Source organism: Hypanus sabinus, chromosome 11 (assembly GCF_030144855.1).
Source record: "Hypanus sabinus isolate sHypSab1 chromosome 11, sHypSab1.hap1, whole genome shotgun sequence".
NCBI lineage: Eukaryota > Metazoa > Chordata > Chondrichthyes > Myliobatiformes > Dasyatidae > Hypanus > Hypanus sabinus.
This window is the reverse complement of record NC_082716.1, coordinates 61,488,391-61,507,311: the sequence shown is the minus strand read 5'-3', so window position 1 is coordinate 61,507,311 and position 18,921 is coordinate 61,488,391. Positions and strand designations below refer to the sequence as shown.

General features: G+C 42.0%; 1 protein-coding gene across 7 annotated transcripts in view; it reads left to right on the top strand.

Moving 5' to 3' along the window:
• LOC132402015 (phosducin-like) overlaps positions 1-18,921 on the top strand; it is a 145,703-nt gene that overhangs the window by 25,184 nt on the left and 101,598 nt on the right. For 6 of the 7 annotated variants that reach the window (XR_009514776.1, XR_009514775.1, XR_009514777.1 and 3 more), the window contains exon 1: positions 483-610. The exons of the other annotated variant lie outside the window; for it this stretch is intronic. The gene's annotated coding sequence lies outside the window, so the exon portion shown is untranslated. Of the gene's footprint in view, positions 1-482; positions 611-18,921 lie in introns of those variants that run through there. 7 annotated transcript variants of the gene reach the window in all.

The following is an 18,921-nucleotide window of genomic DNA, read 5'->3' as shown; positions in this document are numbered from 1 at the left end:
ATGTGTGTAAACTGGAACACTGCAAATGGATTCTTCTGCCTAAAGTTTAAGATTTATAAACTGAAATATTCTACAAGAGACAAATAATATCTGAAACAATTCTTGTATTTTTTCAAATAATATTGTGAGAGTAATGTTAAAATACGTATTCTATTCTGATTTTCTGATGAGATCCTACAGCTGTGATTAATTGAACATGAACCAAAAGAAATTTTCTATTATGTGACAGACTAATTCAATGTGTTAACAAAGTTGTGTCTGTGTATTCAAAGGTCACTAGGTCTTTGCTTTTCTCTGTTACTTCCAGGTCACTGAGCATGCTTGGTTTTCTCTATAAGTCCTCTATTCATCCAAAAAGAAATAAATAAAATTCTGTTTTTGCTCAATTCCTGGATTTCCATTGCCAAAGGAAACACGTAAATGCTTCACTAAAACAGATTACTTCAAGTTGAAATCGCTCCAACTTCATGCGTCAGTAGAGTGCAGACGCATGAACCTTGTGAGTATGGGGAGACGTGGCATACAACTAACAGGCTTTTGGCCACTACAGCTGGCGTGGCTGACCTGTGTTAATCAGGAATCTGAATTCTGCTTGAGGTCACAGCACCTGGTAAGGATCAAAAAATGTCGATAACGGTGTCGCCCATAGATCAATCATGGCTGAGTCACCTTAATGTTTTTACTTTGTTATGAGTTGATGGTCAATGTGGAAATGATGCTGCCGCAGAGTTCAACTTGAGTTTACTGAATGAGAGTGCTCTCATTGCTCATGATTTTTTATGTGATCGCGTGATTTTTCATTTTTTTTCAAGCCAGTTTCCTGAGTGAGCTGCCAAGCTTGTAGTATGAGTGAAGTAACAAATGTGTACTGGATTTTGAATCTATGTTGGATTTTTCTGAGTCCAACAACACTTTCATTACAGACTAAGCAAGACACTGAGTGGATCAGTTAAGACAAGTCTTGATGGACACCTTTAACAGTCCACTGTCCCTGCAGGCTTCAAGGTGGTCACCATTGTTCCAAAGCTCAAGAAAGTGATCACCATCCAGTGGCACTGACTTCAACAATCCTGAAGTGCTTTGAGCAGCTGGTAATGGATAACATAAAATGACACCTTCCAGCTACCTTGGACCTTTCCAGTTTGCCTATCACTCAAACTGGTCCACTGATGATGCCATAGCTCAGCCCAGGAAGATGTTCAACAACTTCAGCTCAGCACTTAACACGATCATCTCCCAGAGGCTGGTGGGTAAACTGTCCTTGTTGATGCTCAATGCTCCTCTCTGTAACTGGATCTTGGACTTCTTAATGAAACAACCCCAGTCAGTCTGATCCAGGTCAACTGCTCTCCATTGCACATCTATGGCTCTGCCGTGCAGAGACCGAAGAGCACAAGTTCCTCACATGCACATAACGGCTGATCTAACCTGGACCCACAACTCTTCCTCACTAGTCAAGAAGGCACGGTAGCATCTATTCTTTCTGAGGAGATTATGGTGGGCAAGACTCCTCAACCCTGTTCTCTCTACAGGAGCACAGTTGAGAGTGTCCTGTCTGGCTGCATCATTGTGTGGTATGGAGGCTGTAAGGCATCAGACCACAAGACCCAACAGAGGTTAGTTAAAATGGCCGAGAGGATCACTGGAGTCTCCCTCCCCCCATTTGTGTTGTTTACCAGAAGCATTGCAGACGACAGGCTTGAAGCATTGTTGAGGATTCCCACCACCCATCCCACAACCTCCCAGACCCACTACCATCAGGAAGGAAGTACAGAAGCATCAGGACTAGGACTGTAACGGCTTCTTCCTTAAGTCTGAGACTAAAGAACTCCCTGCCGCCACAGAGGTCTCGTCTTTAAGTCATGACAAGGCATTCTATGGCACCTCACAGAAGGATCATAAAACAAATTTGATAGTGAAGCTCAGGTAGATTAGGGACATATTTAAGAGAGGCATTATGTTTAGGGAGGGAAAGTTCACAGCAGAGTGTCTTGATGTTTGAAGTCAACATCAATGTTAAAGCAATCAAGAGGTCAATTGTGGAAAATCCCAGAAGTTTCAGGGGTTGCTTGGTTGGAGGAGCTTACAAAGTAATGGATGAATGTCAGAATTCTGATGTGGATGAGTTTTTTTAAGCAAGTACAAACCTGGTGTGAAGCAAAAAAAAAATCTACTGGAGGAAGTCAGTAGGTCAAGCACCATTTGTTAGCGGGAAAATAATTTCAGCAGAGTCTCTTAATCAGTACTCAGGAGTAACAGACTTCACACACTGCCAAGACCAAGGGATCAAGACATCAGAATTTTGAGTGACCAAAGTGAATGGAGTTTACTGCTCAGAAGATTAGATAGGAGTATTTTGACAATTTATGCCTCTAGTCTCCACATCCTTTCTTTGCAGCAAGCAGTACTGCAAACAATATTCCAAATGCAGCCTAACCAATGCTTTACACTTGTAACATTTCTTGCCACCTTTCATACCCAATGCCCTGACGAGTGAAGGCAAGTAGTAAACTGTATCTCTTTGCTCCATTAGGTCTACTTGTGTTGCCATTTTCATGGAGCCTTCAACTTGCAAGGCAAACACTAAAAGGTTTAGATGTGATCCAAAGAAGAACTTTCTTATCAGAGGGGCATTGAATCTGGAATGCACTGCCCCGTGGGTGATGGAGGCAGGTGCTCTAATATTTAATGATCTAGGCAAGCACTTGAATCACCGGAGGATGTAGACTATGAATCCTAAAGCTGGTAAATGAGATCAGTATAGGTTGGTATTGCAAGGTGAAATGTTGTCATTTACTGCATCTGGTGCCCCCAGCCTGGCCTCCTCTACATGAGAGAGACCTGACATTGATCAGGAGACCACTGTTTTGAACACATTGCTGTGGTCCATTCACCACAACAGGCGGGATCTCCCATTGACTACCCATGTTAATTCTACCTCCCATTCTTATTCTGACATGTCGGTCAATGGCCTCGTCTACTGCCATCATGAGGCCACGTTCAAGTTTGAGGTATAAAACTCATATTCTGACTGGGTAGCCTCCGATCTGACGGCATGAACAATTTTTCTAACTTCCAATAATTCCTCATACCTCTTCTTCTCTCTCTTTCCCTTTCTCATTCTGGTTACCCTCTTTCCCCTTCTCTTCTCCTCACCCACCCATCACCTCCCTCTGGTGAACCTTCCTTCCTTTTCTTCCATGGTCATTCTCCTCTCCAATCAGATTCCTTCTTCTTCAAACCTTTACCTTTTCCACCTTTTACCACCTCACTTCATCTCCCTTCTTCCACCTACTCACCTGCCAACATGTATGTCTTCCTCAAAAGATGATGCCTGATCTACTAAGTTCCTCCAGCATTTTGTATGTTATTCTGTTTTGTATGTTATTATGTTATGCTGGATTTCCAGCATCAATGGAACCTCTTGTGTATATTAATAGAGCCATCCCTCAATACCAGCACAAAAGAGGTATGGTTTGGGTGTTTAGAGTTTGTACTCAAGATATTTTTGGTTCAGGCACCAGTATCGAATATTCAAATTGGCTCTGCTAGCTGGGATGTGCTATCATTGTAAATTTTAGATTCTCCTGAACTTTCTCTGAAGGTTTGCCATGTGAATAAATTTCCCAATTACAGCTTCAATGTGGCTCAGTTTTAGTCAGTCACAATACAAATCATATCTACACTATTTATTTTCATCTCCTCATTTCACTCAATATTTTCAATTCCCCCACCCCCACAGAGTCAACACTCCATATGATTAACTGTGCCTGCCTTAGATATACTAAGTGCTACCTAAATGTAACTTGCCTTATAAATGTTAAAGCTAATGATTTCAATAAATTAAATAAAAAGTCACATAAAACCAAATTTGTTTTAAATCTTTTTCAGAAGGGCATTGATTCTGTAGGTACGATAGAATTGTGCTTCTGCTTTCACAGTTTGGAAGGAATTGCATGCCTCATGGGTTTTCCAGAAATAGGTCATCACATTATTCAAAACCCTTATCCAATCAAATTATTATCATTGTCCAGTTTTAAACAATGACATACATATAGTCACTGTGATTGCAAAATCCTTTACTGTTCCAGATGGAGTTTCCTGAATGATGATTTGGGGTCAGTTGCCTAATTCATAACCCAGTCAAATGGCTCATTGAGGTCATGATGAATTACTAGTGCTATATTATTATCCTAACCTCTGCTCAGGAGGGAAAGTTTAAAGGCTGGAAATACAGAAGTGAGGCTTTTGTTTTTCTTTCAGCAGCACACCTGAAAGCTGCTTATTCACACTAAAACATGACATTTAAAGTTGAATCAAAAACTCAGACACTCCCAGTCACCCTTCATCCCATGCTGAAGATACAATACAAATTTGTGTCATATAGCCTGGATAATTAGGTTCCATTCTGAGAAAGATTTTCTGCCATTAGACATTGCTGGGTCAGCCTTGCTTTCACAGGTATGCTGCATGAGCACTAGGTCAATTTTAAGGGGACCTTCTATCTAAGGAGTGGCTGCTCAGCACTTAATAACTGGTCTTCTAAAATGCATCTGCTTTCCTTCTGCTCTTCCCCAATCTCCCAAACCCCATTCCTTGGCAAGCTTCTAATAAATGCCCCCACAATCTTGCTGCACAGTCCTTGACCTTTGGGCAATCCTTGGGCTTTCATACCCCACCTCATATTCCTCTTGAAGCTCCTAATTGTGCCCCCCGACTCCTGGTTCCACCCAACTTTGATTCCCTGGATCCAAACTGTCCAATTTACCTTCACATCCTGCAAGTGTACTGCAGTGTCACCAATTTCCTTCGCCCTTGGATGCCACTGCACTTTCCAGCACAGTCCCAGGAATGAAACAGTCATTTATTTAAAAACTCAGTTTTCCTTTAGTGCTGTAGTTGTGAAAAAACTCAGCGTCGGTCAGGCGATATTCATGGAAAGAGAAATGGGTAGGTACAGATTCGGGGAAGGTTTCTGATAAAAGATCCCGGTGGTGATTCAGCCAAAGTGCCAGTGTTCCACACATCCACAATCCCCGATGGTCATGCACCCCTGTGTCGAAATGACCATGTAAATCACATTCAAGATCTCCATTCTTCATTTGCCTGCTCCCACCTACTTCAGGAAACCTCCTCTAAATTAGTAATAAAAACAGAAAATTCTGGAATCATTGCTGGGATCCTTCATCAGAAAATTTTCCCAATTCTGTACCTGCCCAAGTCTCCTTCCATAAATACTGCCTGAACTGCTGAGGTTGTTTTTCAGAGAATTTTGTTGTTTGATTTGTTTGAACATCTGCAGTGTCTTGTGAGCTTCCTCACCATTCGTGCCAACCAAAATTTGTATCCTCATTACAATCAAATCGCCCATCATTGCCTCTACAGCTAGGAAAACGGAGTTCGCTTGCCTGAATGATTGGCACCCCGTCACTCTCACCTCAATTATAAGCAAATATTTTGAGAGGCTGGTAAATGCTCCAACTGCAGCATGCTACCACCCCCTACAATTCACCTACCGACAGAACTGGTCTACCGGTGATGCCACAGCCACAGCACTAAACACTGTCCTCACCCACCTGGAGAAGAGGGATGCGTACATTAGAATGCTGTTCCTGGACTACAGTTCAGCATTCAACACCATAACTCCCTCCAGGCTTGACAGGAAGCTCAGAGACCTTGGCCTTCACCCTGCCTTCTGCGGCTGAATCCTAGAATTCCTGTTAGATCAGTGACGGGTGGTAAGGATGGGCTCCCTCACCTCTGCCCCCTCTGACCCTCAACACAGGTGCCCCCCAGTGTTGTGTCCTGAGTCCCCTCCACTACTCCCTTTACACCCACAACTGTGCTGCAACACACAGCTCCAATCTGCTGATCAAATTTGCAGATGACATGACATTGATCAGCCTTATTTCTAAGGGTGATGAGACAGCTCACAGAGGAGAGGTTAATACCCCGACACAGTGGTGCCAGGATAACAACCTCTCCCTCAAATTCCAAAAAGACAAAAGATGATCGTGGATTACAGGAGGAACAGAGACAGGCTCGCCCCAATCAACATCAATAGGTCAGCATTTGAGAGGATGAGTAATTTCAGATTCCTCGGTACACACATCACCAATGATCTCACCTGGACTGTACACACCAGCTCTGTGGCAAAAAAAAGCACAACAGCATCTCTTCCACCTCAGGCGACTGAAGAAGTTCGGCATGAACCCCCAAATCCTCCAGTCCTGCTACAGGGGCACCATTGAGAGCATCCTGACTGGCTGTACCACCGCCTGGTACGGGAACTGCACCAGCCTTGATCGCTGGGCCCTGCAGAGAGTGGCACGGATAGCCCAGCACATCTATGGATGTGAACTTCCCTCCATTGAGAACATTTACAGCAGCAGGTGTGTAAAGGAGGCCTGGAAGATCATTGGAGACACCAGTCACCCCAACCATAAACTGTTTCAGCTGATTCTGTCTGGCAAACGGTACCGCAGCATTAGAACCAGGACCAACAGGCTACAGGACAGCTTCTTTCTACAAGCAATTAGACATTTAAATTCACATGTCTGTACATTGTGACGGAGTCATAACACAAAGAGCTTTACTCCTTCACGTTGTGGGATGAATGTAATATAGAAGTAATTCAATTCAATTCAATCAACTTCTGTTAGATGTAAACTATCACTTGACCAGCTGTGGCTAGTCTTTCAGCCATCATACTCGGCTAACTCCCTCCCCCACCAGAAGCTCTTTAACGGAGTATCTATCTGTCTAAGTGCTCACTTGGTCTTCCTTTAAGTGACTTTGACATCTTCTTACAAGGCAAAGGTGATTTTAACTACAAAACTATGAATTATTCAGATATTTTGGTCTCCATTCCCATAGTGAATTTCCCTTTAAGGCTATCTTTTTCCCAAGTTAATGATTTTTTAAAAATTAGATCTCTTCACTACTTCCTGATTTGGTAGATTGCTTGGAGCTAACAATAACAATGAAATTGCTCTGTTTCAACCACTGAGTTGTTCCAGTTTCTTTTACTAAGTATTTATATTTGCAATTCCAATATATTACAATCAGCAGACAAGTAGAGGGTCGAGGAATGGCAGGGATGGATAAACTACCGTGATTCTTACTCCTCTTAATAAAAATGTCAATTTTTATTTTATCTCAGCCAGAACCACCCCCCCCACCCCCGCACCACCACAGATACTCAAACAAAACACATTTGAAAAAACTCAGCAGGTCAGACAGTATTTAGGGAAAGAGAACTAAGCAAGTACAGAAGTGGGAACGATTTCTGATGAAGGATCCCAGCAGTGGGTCCAGAATTTTGTGGTTTTCATATAGATAAGGAGGTCAAATGTGCCCTTGCATTACCTGCTGCTAAGTTCTAGGAGCAGGTGGGCCACACTGGATCTTTATTACTTGGAGCATAAGAGATCAAGAGGAGATCTCATACATGTTGATAATATCGTGGAGTATGGGTAAGGTCATAGCTTTTTCCCGAGAGTTGGGAAGTCCTAAATTAGAGGGCACAAATACAAGATAAGGGGAGAGAGATTTAAAAGCAAGCTCAGAGGTAACTTCTTGGCACAGAGGGTAATGAGTACCTGGAATCAGCTGCTGGACGACGTGGTTGAAGTGGGTATAATTGCAACATTCTAGATGCATTTGTACAGGTACATGGCGAGGAAAGGCTTGAAGGGTTATGGGCTAATTGTGGGCAACTTCAAGAGCAGGGAGGACGATGTGGCCAGCGTGGACCAGTTGTACTGAAGGGTCTGTTTCTGTGATCTATTTCTCTATGACTATGACTCATCTCTCACTCATCCATTTCGGTGTACAGGTGCAGAAGCCATAGACAAGTTAACTCTTGGCATAGTCATTTCCTGGCCAGGAGGCAACTGCGTTATTACTGTGATTGTCAGTTCTATTTTGTCATACTCCATTACCAAACTTGATATGAATTTATAATTTAATTAATGTCATATACACTTGATCAGTGATCCAATTTACAACTTTAATTTGGTAATGATTACTTTTCCTCCACTTTTAAAAAACAACTCTCTTGCACTACAATCATCCTCATCCACCATCATGTACAGTATTCCAGATGCAGCCAAACGGAGATTTTATACAGTTATAACGTGACGTCTCAACCCCGTGTCCTGGCCGAGAAGGCAAGCGTGCCAACTGCCTTATTTACATGGATTGCCATTCTCAAGAAGTTATGAACTTGCACCCAATGTCTTCTGTAAATCTCCTGATATCCCTACTATTTTTTATATATGTTCAGTTAGTCCCAAAATGCCTTAACTTTGCTGGATTACATTCCATTTGCCATACAGCTTGCTCTGCCCAACTTTTTGATCTACGCTCATCTGCCTCCTTTAACAACTTCTTGTAAGACCATAAGATATAGGAGCAGAATTAGGCCATTTGGCTCATCAAGTCTGCTCCGCAATTTCACCATGACTGATCCAATTTTCCTCTCAACCTCAATCTCCTGCCTTCTCCCCATATCCCTTAATTCCCTGACCAATCAAGAATCTATCAACCTCTACCCTAAATATACATAAAACTTGGCCTCCACAGCTACTCGTGGCAAATAATTCCACAATTCACCATTGCCTGGCTAAAGAAATTCTCTTCATCTCTGTTCTAAAAGGACACCTCTCTATTCTGAGGCTTGTCCCCTGGTCTTAGACACCCCCAGCATAGGAAAAAACCTCTGCACATTCACTTTATTGAGTCCTTTCACCATTCAATAGGTTTCATTCTTCTAAATTCAGATGTATACACACACAGAGCCATCAAACGCTCTTCATCTGACAAGCCATTCAATCCTGGAATGATTTTCATGAACCTTCTTTGAATCCTTTCCTGTTTCAGCACATCCTTTCTAAGACAAGGGGTCCAAACCTGCTCACAACACTCCATGAGGCCTCACCAGTGCTTCACAAAGTCTTAACATTACACCCTTGCTTTTATATTCTAGTTCTGTTGAAACAAGTGCTAACATTGCACTTGCCTTCCTCACCACAGACTCAACCTGCAAATTAACCTTTAGGGAATCCTCCACAAGGACTCTTAAGTCCCTTTGAACATAAGAACATAAAAAATAGGAGCAGGAGTCGGCCATCCGGCCCATCGAGCCTGCTCTGCCATTCAATAAGATCATGGTTGATCTGACCATGGACTCATCTCCATCTATATGCCTTTCCCCATAACCCTTAATTCCCCTACAATGCCAGAACCTACCCAACCTTGTCTTCAATATATTTACTGAGGGAGCCTCCTCAGCTTCACTGGGCAGAGAATTCCACAGATTCACCACTCTCTGGGAAAATTTACTCCCTTGAATCTTGAGGCTATGTTCCCTAGTTCTAATCTTGCCTACCAGTGGAAACAACTTTCCTGCCTCTATCTTATCTACTCCTTTCAAAATTGTTTATGTTTCTATAAAATCTCCTGTCATTCTTCTGAATTCCAGTGAGTACAGTCCCAGGCAACTCAATCTCTCCTCATAACACCCTCATTTCTGGAATTAGCCTGGTGAACCTACTCTGCACCGTCTCCAAAGCAAGTATATCCTTCCTCAAGTAAGGAAACCAGAACTGCACATAGTCCTTCAGATGTGGCCTCACCAATACCCTATACAGTTGCAGCATAGCCTCTCTGCTCTTAAATTCAATCCCTCTAGCAATGAAGGCCAACATTCCATTTGCCTTCTTGATAGCCTGCTGCACCTGCAAACCAACCTTTTGTGACTGATGTACAAGCATTCCCAAGTCCTTCTGCGCAGTAGCATGTTGCAAACTTTTACCATTTAAATAATAATCTTCCATTTTTCCTTCCAAAGTGTATGACCTCACATTTACCAACATTGTATTCCATCTGCCAGACCCATGACCACTCACTTAACCTATTTATGTCTCTCTTCAGACTCTCTATATCTTCTGCACAATTTGCTTTTCCACTCAATTTAGTGTCATCAGCAAACTTAGACTACAGTTAGACCCCTCTTCCACATCATTAATGTTTACCCTGAACAGTTGTGGGTCCAGCAATGACCCCTGTGGCACCCCACTCATCACTGATTGCCAACCAGAGAAACACCCATGTATCCCAACTCTCTGCTTTCTGTTGGTTAACCAATCCTCTTTCGATGCTAATACATCAAACCCAACTCTATGCATCATTATCTTATGGATAAGTCTTTATGCCTTATCGAACGCCTTCTGGAAATCCAAGTTATTAACGTCCATCTGTTCCCCTCTAAATACTGGGCTCATTATATCTCCAAAGAACTCCAGTAAGTTTGTCAAATAGGGCCTGTCTTTGCAGAATCCAAGCTGCATCTGCCTGATGGTTCATTTCTTCCCAGGTGCTTTTCTGTTCTTCTTAATGATAGCTTCAAGAGACCTACACTCACTTTAGCCACCATTTTCCCCTTTATATAATTATAAAAACTTTTATTATCTGTTTTTATATTTTGTACTAATTTACTTTCATAATCTATCTTCACTTTCTTCATTACTCACTTAGTGGTTCATTATTGCTTTTCAGAATTTTCCTTAACTTCCAGTTTCCCACTAGTCTTGGCAACTTTGAACACACATGCTTTTAGGTTGATGTCTTCCTTTATTTCCTTAGTTATCCATGGCTGGTTCCCTCCACCCCTGTTTTGAACTGGAATATACTTTTGTTGAGCACTGTGAAAAATCTCTTTGAAAGACTGCCACTGTTCCTCATCTATCCCACCATATAGCCTGTGTTCCCAGTCTACCCTATCCAATTCCGCCCTCATCCTGCTATAGCCTCCCTTGTTTAAGCAGAATACACTGGTTTTAAATCAAACTACTGCACCTTCCATTTGTATGAGAAACTCAGTCATACTGTGATCACTCTTTCCAAGAGGATCCCTAACTACAAGATTGCTAATTTTACCTGTCTCATTGTACAGCTCCAGATCCAAGATAACACATTCCCTTGCAGGTTAGTAACATGCTGATCAAGGAAGTACCACATATGCATTCTATGAAGTCCTTCTCAAGACTACCTCAACCAACCTGATTCACTCAATCTATGTGCAAGTTAAAGTCCCCCACAATATCTTAGCACCTCAGCTTTTTGTATTTTCTCTCCATTTACAAGGTAGTTAATCTTTTAATCTCTTCTACTGAAGTGTATGACCATATACTTCTGGACAATGTATTTTATCTGCCAATTGTTTGCCCTTTCTCATAATCAGTCTAAGCCCTTCTGTAGCCTCTCTTCTTTCTGAAATCTACCAGCCTCTCCACTTATCTTCCTATTGTCTGCAAACTTTCCAACAAAGCCATCAATTGCATCGTTCAAATTATCAACATATAATGTAAATGGAAATGGTCCCAACACAGACCCCGTGGAACACCACTAGACACTGGCACCCAGCCAGAAAAGGCTCCCTTTATTCCCACACTTTCCCTCATGCCAGTCAGCCACTGCTTTATCTTTGCTAGAATCTTTCCTGTAATACCATGGATTCATAGCTTCATAAACTGCCTCATATGTGGCTCGCAAACAAGAAAAAATATGCAGATGCTGGAAATTTGAGGAACACACAAAAATGCTTGAGGAACTCAGCAGGCCAGGCAGCATTTATGGAAAAAAGCAGTCGACATTTCAGGCCAAAATCTCTCAGCAGGACTGGAGTAAAAAAGCTGAGGAGTAGATTTGAAAAGTGGGGGGAGGAGAGAGAGAAACGCCAGGCGATAGGTGATACTTGGAGTGGGAGGGATGAGCAAAGAGCTAGGAAGTTGATTGGTGAAAGAGACAGAAGGCCATGGAAGAAAGTCAAAAAGGGGGAGGCGTTGGAGGAGCACCAGGGGGTGGGGGGGGGGGTGATGGGTGGGCAAGGAGATAACAGGGGAAAGGGGATGGAAAACGATGAAGTGGGGGAGGCATTACTGGAAGTTTGAGAAATCGATGTTCATGCCATCAGGTTGGAGGTTACCCAAACTGAATGTAAAGTGTTGTTCCTCCAACCTAACAGTGGTCTTATCCCGACAGTGGAGGAGGCCATGGATGGACATATTGGAATGGGAATGGAAAGCGGAATTAAAAATGGGTGGCCACTGGGAGATCCTGCTTGTTTTGGCGGATGGAGCATAGATGCTTGGCGAAGCGGTCGCCCAGTCTACGCTGGGTCTTACAGACAGACAGACACATTGATATACAGGAGACCACATCAGGAGTACTGTTCACAGTAAATGACCCCAACAGACTCACAGGTGAAGTGTTGCCTAATGTGAGGATATGTGGCTTCTTGTCAAAGGACTTCTTAAAATCCAAGTACACAAAATCAACCAACTATCCTTTGTCTATCCTGCTTGTTACTTCTTCAAAGTAGATTTCTCAGGCAAGATTTTCCTAGGAGGAAACCATGATGACTACAGCCTATTTCATCATGTGTCTTCAAGAATCCTGTGACCTCATCCTTAATAATCAACTCCAACATCTTCCTAACCACTGAGGTCAGACTAACTGGCCTACTTTTTTCTGCCTCTCTCCCATCTTGAAGAGTGGAGTAACATTTGCAATTTTTCAGTCTTCTGGAACCATTCCAGAATCCCGTGATTCATGAAAGATCATTACTAATGCCCGCACAATCTCTTCACCTACCTCTTTCTGAACCCTGGGTGTATACCATCTTGTCCAGGTGACTTATCTACCTTCAGACCTTTCCGTTTCCCAAGAGCCTTCTCTCTAGTTATGGCAACTTCACACAATTCATGCACCCTGACTCCTGGAACTTCTGTCTTACTGCTAGTGTCTTCCACCGTGAAGAATGATGCAAAATACTTCTTCAGTTCGCCCCCTATTTTGTTGTCCCCCACTACTACCTCTCCAGCATCATTTTCCAGTAGTGCTCTCTTTTCTACTTTATGTATCTAAAGAAACTTTCGGTATCTTCTTTAATATTATGGCTAGCTTAATTTTGTATTCCATCTTTACCTTCTTAATTACTTTTTTTAGTTGCCTTCTGTAGGATTTAAAAGCTTCCCAATCCTCTAACTTCCCATTCGTTTTTGATCTATTATATGCCCTCACTTTTGTTTTTATGTTGGCTTTGATTTCTCGTTAGCCCCAGTTATGTCATTGTTCCTGTAGAATACTTCTACCTCTTTGGGACGTACATATTCTGTGCCTTCCAAATTGCTTCTAGAAATTCCAGCTATTGCTGCTCTGCCAAAATCCCTACCTGTGTTCTTTTCCAGTTAATGTTTTTCAGTTCTGTGTTCTTTTCCAGTTTCTCTCATGCCTCTGTAATTACCTTTACTCCACTGTAATATTGATACATCTGATTTTAGCTTCTCCTTCTCAAATTTCAGGGTGAATTTGGTCATGTTATGATCACTTCCCTGAAGGGTTCTTTTAACAAACTTTCTAATCAATTCTGGTTCATTGCACAACACCCAATCCAGAATAACTGAACTTCTAATGGGCTCAACTATGAATCACCTCCTAGGCACTCTAGAAATTTCCCCTCCTGTAATCCAACACCAAACTGACTTTCCCAATCTACCTGCATACTGAAATCCTCATGACTATAGTAACATTGCCCTTTTGGCATGCACTTTCTATCTCCCAATGTAATTCGTAAGCCACATTCTTAAAACTGTTTGGAGGCTTGTATACAACCCCCATCAGGGCCTTTTAACCTTCCAGTTCCTTAGCTCTATCCACAATGATTCAACACTTCCCAACCCTATGTCACCTCTTTCTAATCATTTGATTTCATTTTTTACCAACAGAGCAACACCATCCCCTGCTTTCCTGCCTGTCCTTTTGGTACAAGGTGTATCCTTGGACATTAAAGCTTCCAGGTATAATCTTTCAGTGATGAGTCCATGATGCCTACAACATCATACCTGCCAATCTGCAACATTGCTACAAGTTTATCTACCTTATTCTGTACACTGCACACATTCAGACACAACACCATCAGTCCTGTATTCACCCTTTTTGATTTTGTCTTCATTACATTGCAGTTCATCCTGTTGATTGCAGTTTTGCTCTATCGATAAAACGAAAGGATATAGGAGCAGAATTAGGCCATTCGAGTCTGCTTTGCCATTTCATCATGGCTGATCCCAGATCCCACACAACCCCATACATCTGTCCTCTCACCATATCCTTTGTTCCCCCGACCAATCAGGAATTTATCAACTTCTGCTTTGAATATATCCACAACTTGGCCTCTACTGCAGTCTGTGGTAGAGCATTCCACAGATTCACCATTCTTTTCCTAAAAACATTCCTCCTTACCTCTGTTGTAAAAGATCATCCCTCAATTTTGAGGCTGGTCCTCTAGTTCTGGATACCCCCACCATAGGAAACATTCTCTCCACATCCACCTTATCTAGTCCTTTCAACAATCAGTAGGTTTCAATGAGATCACCCCGCATTCTTCTAAATTTCAGTGAGTACAGGCCCAAAACAGCCAAACAATCCTCATATGTTAACCTCCTTTGGACTCTCTCCAATGCCAACATATTATTTCTGAGAAATGGGACTTAAAACTTTTGATAATACTACAAGCATGGCTTGACTAGTGTTTTTTAAAGGCTCAGCATTAGCTCCTTGCTTTTATATTTTATTCCCCTTGAAATAAATATCAACATTGCATTTGCCTTCTTTACCACAGAGTCAAATCGTGAATTAACCTTCTGGGAGTGCTGCATGAGGACTCTCAAGTCCCTGAGCATCCCTGATGTTTGAATCTTCCCCCAATTTAGATAATAGTCTGCACTATTGTATTTTTACTAAAATGCTTTAACGTACATATCCCAACACTGTATTCCATCTTCCACTTTTTTGCCCATTCTTCCAATTTGTCTAAGTCCTGCTGCAATCACGTTGCTTCCTCAGCACTACCTACCCCTCCACTTACCTTGTATCATCCACAAACTTTGTCTCAAAGCCATCAATTTCACTATCCAAATCATTGACAAACAATATGAAGAGTTGCGGTCCAGTACTGCAACTCTCTAGGATTCTCACGAAACACCGAATACCACCAGTCACTGGCAGCTAACCAGAAAAGGCCCTCTTTATTCCCACTCACTGCCTCCTGCTAATCCTCTATCCATGCCAGTATATTTCCTATAACACCATAGGATTTTATCTTGATAAGCAGCCTAACTCCCTATACTCTGTTTTCAGGACCTCCTCACTTTTTCTACCTATCAACGGCCTCTCTTCACTACACATTACCTCTGATTGTAAACCAGCTACCTCACCTTTGGCACTATTATCTGTTCTTCCTACAATACTCGCATTGAAATAGAGGTGGCTCAGGACACTAGTCACACCAAGCTCAACCTTTTGATTCCTAACTTTGCCTGAGGTCTTACCAACTTCTGCCTCCACAATCTCTCCGCTAACTGATCTGGCACTCTGGTTCCCATCTCCCTGCAACTCTAGTTTAAACCCCACCATGCAGCATTAACAAATCTTCCCTCTGGGATATCAGTCCCCCTCTAGTTCAGGTGCAAACCATCTCTTCTGTACAGGTCCCACCTTCCCTGGAAGAGAGCCAAATGATCCAAAAATCTGATGCCTTCCCTCCTACACCAACTCCTTAGTCACGTATTAAACTGTATAATCTTCCTAGTTCTGGTCTCACTAGCATGTGGCATGGGTAGCGATCCTGAAATCACTACCCTGGAGTTCCTGCCCTTTAACTTAGCAACTAACTCCCTGAACCTCCTATGCAGAACCTTGTCACACATCCTACCCATGGCATTGGTACCTACATAGACTGCGACTTCTGGTTGTTCATCCTCCCACTTAAGAATGTTGAGGATTCGATCAGAGATATCCCAGAACCTGGCACCCAAGAGGCAATATACCATCTGGGAATCTAGTTCTCGCCCACAGAACCTCCTGTCTCTAACTAATGAATCCCCTTTCACCACAGCGTGCTTCTTCTCTCCCCTTCTTCTCTCCCCTTCCAGACTGAGGCAGACTGAGTTCCAGAGACCCAACCACTGTGACTTTCCCCCCACCCCCGACAGTATTCAAAGTGATATTCCTGTTATTGAGGGGATGGCCACAGGGGTATTCTGCACTGGCTCCTTAACCCCTTTCCCCTTCCTGGTTTCCTAGTTTTCTGCAACCTGCACCTTGGGTATAACCACCTCTCTATACGTCATATCTATCACCCCCTCAGCTTCTCAAATGATCCAGAGTTCATCCAGTTCCAGCTCTAACACCTTGACATGGTTAAAGTCTTAAGATCACCACTCTGACTCTGTCCACTCAGATGATGGCCACTGTACTTGCCATGCCTTCCTTTAATTTGCTCTAACTAATCAACTACAAATGCCTATTGGTCACTGGTGAATGCTCTATTACGCTGCCACAACCCACTCCTGCCTTTTATCCTCAAGCGGTGGACCTGATTGAAGTCCCTTCCTCTTCAAACTTCCAATATCCCCACTGGCCGCTGGTCAAAACTCTTCTTCACTGTCATATATTATTCCCAGTACCAATCCCTGTCGTACAAATGTGTAATCAGAAAACACTATCTCTACCCTCTGTCTCCCATCATCATGCCAAATTTGAATCCAATCTGCAGACTCATACCTTGAACCCCATGCACCCTAAAATCTGGACCAGCCTATCGTGCAGCACTTCATCAAAAGCCTTGCTAAAGTCCATCTACTGTGCTGTCTTTTCTCAGTTATCTCCTGAAAACCTCAAAAAGATTTGTGAGACTTGACTTTCCCAGCATAAAACCATGTTGAGTCTTCCTAATCAGTTCCTGCTTTTCCAAGTAAACATCAATCCTGTCCCTTATAATTTTCCGTTTATTTTACTACTATTGATGCAAGGCTCACCAGCTTGATCATCTAAAAGCAATCTCATTTGCACATCAGTCTGATTTGAATTAATTCTTGTTAGATTTATGATATACAGTACACAAGTGGTGATTAAATTTCAATATGTATGTTTTCAAATTTGACTCTGGCCTAGGCAGATAATAGGGAGTAAACATTGATATCACAAATGGAGAGATGAGACATTTAGCAGAATCTCTCAGTCTGAGTAAGCCAAAAATCCACTTTATAATAACCCTGCTGGCAGCTTGCCAAGGTATCTACCTTATCAACAAAGATAAGCAACTCACAAAAGCTTGAACCAGTCATTTGAAATGTGTCCATTTCTTTTATCAGCAGGTGCTGCAACAGAAGCTTTAAGGAGTATGTTTTAATTTTCTTGTGTTGGACTTCCATGATTAAGTGCAACAATGATCATTCAAATCCCTTGACATCCACATAAGCACTATGACATAACTCCGTCTGTGTTGTTATCTTCATTCAAGTTGGTGATGTGTGAAGAAAAACTGACTCACAGTACAAAGATCTGGGAAACACCTCCTGTCTCATTTTGTTAATCAGTGTTATTCCTATTCCATGTCTTAGTAATCTGTAACACAGGCTCCACAGTTCCACGTATTCTCTTTTTTAAATACAACCTCTTATGCAGAGCTTTATCAAATGTCCTTTGAAAAGCCATGCAGATTGCTATTTTCTTGCTGTCCCTAATCAATTTAACTAACTCCTGAATTACCCTGTGCTCACTTCAGTGAGAGACTTTTCTCTCCCTACATATTTTGTAGATGTTTGATCTTTCTACATCAGCTAGGTTGTTTTGTCAGAGCTTCTGGGTTAGATTGGTGTTGGTCCTGCTTATTCAACATTACTTTTGTCAATGTTGGTGACCTACATTCTGCTGAAACATTGAGGTCCACTCTTCCTTCTCCCCCTCCCATCAGATAGAAATCACACACCACCAGGCTAAATGACAGCTTCTAACCCCATGAGACTATTGAATGGTTCCCTAGCCCAATAATGAGGACTCTCGAGCTTGCAATCTACCTCGTCATGACCTTTCACCATATTGTCTACCTGTACCGCACTCTCTCGCACCCATAGCACTTTATTCTGTATTCTGTTTTACCCTTGGACTACTTCAGTGCGCTGTTGTAATAAGGAGATTAGTATGGGTGATATGTAAGGCATGTTATTCACTGAATAATTTACAGAGTTACACACTCCCATTCATCCTTGCTTTGTGTGACCTGACATATTATTCACAAATTTATGCTGACTCTTGTCAATTGATATTTGTTGAAGTATTCAATCCCTCTGTGTCTGATGAGAAATTCCTGTAAAGTACCCACAGATGATGTTAAGGAAAGTGGCTTCCCATTTCCTATGGTAGCCCATGATGATAATGTACAGATATTTCTCATCTAAGGAACACTTACTAAATCCTGAAATGCAGTCAAAAATGATGACTAATCTATCCGAATTTTTCTCACAGAGTCCTTTTTGTCCAATGTTGCTCAACAACCTGGTTAACAGAAACCTATGATTCTCATACATAATATGACCCACTACCTCTGTATCAATTTACATGTATAAAATGGAATGCAGTTTTTCTAGTAGGCTTTCCTATTTCATGAAAAGCCTAAATTTAATCAATGCCCAGTAGTCCACTCCTCATTTTCTCTCCATTTAATCAAGATTTTCTCTTAAAAGCTGTGCAATATTTCTGATCTTATTTCCAATGTTGTGGATTTTCGGTGTGCTCAAAACTAGATCTGCATTCTCTAAGTTTTGATGGTTATAAATGTTTTGATTAAAACATTGAACTATTAAGGAGAACCCATGGGGAAAACTGTTTCTGCTGTTTGGAGAGGGCAGGACAGAGACATCATTTTAAAACAGGCCCTTCAAGGCCAAAGTTAGAAAAACATGCCAGGAATTTAGAACTCTGACCTGGAAATCTTAATTTAATGCCAGACTAGTTAATTTTCCAACCAGAATTTTTGAAAAGACTTCAAAAGTTATGTAGGAGCCATGCATCTGTTTT